Here is a 3,243-nt window from a genome sequence, read left to right as displayed (position 1 = left end):
AGGCACCAGAGGAGGGCCAGGGGCCAGCAGCGGCAGGGCCGGCTCACGGCACTCAGGGAGCAGAAGGCCCCCCAAGGTGAGGCGGGTACAGGAGCTGCTGTGATGTGTCTGGGGTGTGAATACGGGGCCAGGGGCCAGGCAGTGGAGGACAGGGCCCCTGGAGGGGCTCGGGGACCTGAGAAGCCAAGTTGGAGGGGGGCTCTGTGCACATTTTGAAATTGCCAGTAACTGAGGTGCGGGTCGACGTGGAGAGCTACTTTCAGGCAGGAGCTGAAACCCTAGAGTGAGGAGAGGATGCCCTGTCATGGGGGCGCGGGGGCGGCTTGACGATGACCTAGGGTTTAGGGAAGAGGAAGGGAGGGTGGCCTAGAAGTGGTGAACAGCTTCAGGATAGGGAAGTGGGGAAAGGCTGTGGCTTCCAGGAGGGCTGCAGCCAGAGACAACGGCTTCAGGGCTGGGTGCAGTTAGGAGGCCTCAGGACTCCACTGTGAGTGGAGGATGGTGGGGCACACCCATGCTCAAGGACAGCCCTCTCCTTAACCCCGTAAGACAGGTGGAAGACCCGGGGGGAAAAGGCCCCAGGAATCCCTGAACCATGGCTACAGGTGCGGCTGTTCAGACAACAGCCACCGCGGGAGGGGAGCACGAGGCTCCGCCTGCAGCCATGCTGCCTCTGGGACGGACTCTCCAGGGGTCCAGCAGGGCTGCAGAGGCCTCCTGGCTGCTGGCAGAAGGTAGCTGCAGCAACCTCACTCCCAGGCCCCTCGGGGAGGCAGCCCCTCAGCCACAGGCAAGCGTTGCTGGGGTGCAGGACTGCAGGGGCAGTGGCTGGAGGGCAGGTGGGCCAGGCGGGCACCGGTGCTGTCTCCTGGTTTCCCTGAGCCGTGGAGCCATGTCCTGCCTCGTGCCAGCGGCTGTGGGTTCCTGTTTATGGCCTATGGTGTGTGCAAGGGTCACTAGCAGCTGGGGTCGCTGGACGCTGGGCGTGTGAGCCTTGGACCTGAGTAGATCCTGCCCAGCTCGAGGGGTGTCACCGATTCCCGTCCTCGGTGTGAGAGCCTCCACGCCATGCTGCACGCTGCTCTTGGTGCCAGCAGGTCTGAATTGTGGGCATTCTATGGTGTCTCGTGGGTTTTAGGTTTTAGTTTCCGTCTTCCCATCGCTAACGAACCCATTCTCGTCTTACGGACGCTCCTGTGACTTGCCCGCTTGAGTCTTCCACTTCTCTCTCTTGTTCTGGGCGTTCTCTGGGTGGCCTGGGCGCTCACTGCCCTCCGGTGCCATGGCCATCATGTGCCTTCCCTGACTCTCGCTCAACTTTCACTCCCATAAAATCATGTCTTTTGATTAAACAGGGTTTCTTACTCTTAACGAAATCAAATTCATCAACCTTTTCCTTTGTGGTTAATGTAATTTATGTCCTATTTGAGAAATCTTCCTACCTGGGCGCCTGATCCTTTTTCCTGTGTAGACACTCAGTGGTGCCAGCACCCTCAGTTTGAAAAGACGGCCCTTCCCAGGACCCTTTGTTAAGAGTCTTTGTTACAAATCCTGTGTCCACACGCCCGTGGGCCTCCTGGAGGGTTCTCTGTTCTCTTCAGTTCTCAACTCATCTAACTTCATGCCAGCGTGGGACGGTCTCCACACCGTGGTTTTACAAGGTGCAGTGCCAGGCAGGCTACACTCCCCTGCCTCCCTGTCTACAAGGATGTTCGGGGCATTCAGGGACTTTGGTCTGTCTCCATCAGGTCTGGGATGAGTTTGCAAAAAATTGGCTGGGATTGCACGGAATCAATAGCAGAACATATTTTTACAGTGTTGAGTCTTCCAACCCAGGAACGTGCCGTCTGAACTCATTTTGAGGGCAAAGCACAGCCCTTGCCATAAGGGGAAGTTTCGCTGGCTGATCAGCCAGCATCAGGCACCTCCCATTCCTCACAGGCGTTAGGACGCTTCACCTTTGGAGGCTCGGGTTAGGCCTCTGTGTGACCCGGTGGACACTCAGCAGTGGCAGTGCCAGGTCAGCCCTGGCGGGGGCATTGCCCAGCCACACGTCACCCCCATCCCAACACCCAGCCGCTTTGCTGATGGCTCACTGAGCAAGCTGTGATGGGCATCTGGTCTCCTTGACAATGGACGACCCTCTGCTGTGGGGTCCTCTGGGGGCTGCAGAGGGACGCACAGGCCTCAGTGTTCTGTGCTCGGTCCAGTGGGTCCCCAACCCCCAAATGCCACCTCATCCACGTTTCCAGGACTGTTCTTTTCAAGTACATGAATGTCTGGCTCATAAACCCTTACCTGTGTATTTATCAATAAATTCTATCTAGTCCCAAAGGCAAGGTTGTATTTGTACCGATTCACAGCAAGGTTTTTAAATACAAATCCCACAATGGTTTGTTGCTCCTTTACAGACTAAAATGTAACTATAGCCTCAGCTAGAACTGGCTCTAGCCTAACTCCTGATTAAACACATTTTAAGCCCCTTTTAAAAATCAGGCTTTGCGGATGAATTCTGGAAGGACATGAACACTTGAACTATAGCAGTTATATCTAGAAAACGTTTTCTTCCTTAATCGTGTTAAGACCTCCCACAGCACTGACAAAGGACTTAAAATTTCAAAAACGTTCTTAAGACGAATTTTGCTAGCTTTTTATTATTATTATTATGAGCTAACTATGAGATCTTATCACAATTGCTCCCACCCAGTCCCTGATGAGTCAGAGCCTGCGCTGAGCACTGCCGCCCAAGGATCTCTCGCGTCCTTAGAGATCCAGGCACGGCTCCGCTGCTGCCTCAGACCTGGGACGGCCCTGGGCCTGCAGCTCACCCAGCACTCCCGGCATGCTGGGACCCCTCTGAGCCTGGTCGTGGGGAGGTCTCCAGGCCTGCCCAGGGGCAAGACGCCTGAGGGAGCCCAGCAGCTGCACCCCACAGGCAGCTGAAGCTCTTAGGGTCCCCATACCCACACTGTCTGCCGAACTAGCTGTTCATCATTTTCGTCTTTTCCACACTTTTGAATAAATTCCTGAGCAACACGTGGTGCTGTTCTTGTGTGATTTAAAACACTTTTCAACCATGTGCTGAATGTATCTTCTTCAGTTTTCCTTCGGACTGAACCCTGTTTGTTCAATGCAGCCTTTTAAAATTCCACCAATTGCTTTCCACTAATCACTACGCGGATTCCGTTGCGTGACCTCTACACTACTTACTGTCCCGTTAGTTAACACTTAAGCTGTTCTCAA

This window comes from Rhinopithecus bieti, unplaced genomic scaffold (genome assembly GCF_001698545.2).
Source record: "Rhinopithecus bieti isolate Rb0 unplaced genomic scaffold, ASM169854v2 scaffold_2453, whole genome shotgun sequence".
Classification (NCBI taxonomy): Eukaryota; Metazoa; Chordata; class Mammalia; order Primates; family Cercopithecidae; genus Rhinopithecus; species Rhinopithecus bieti.
This window is presented reverse-complemented; position numbering follows the sequence as displayed.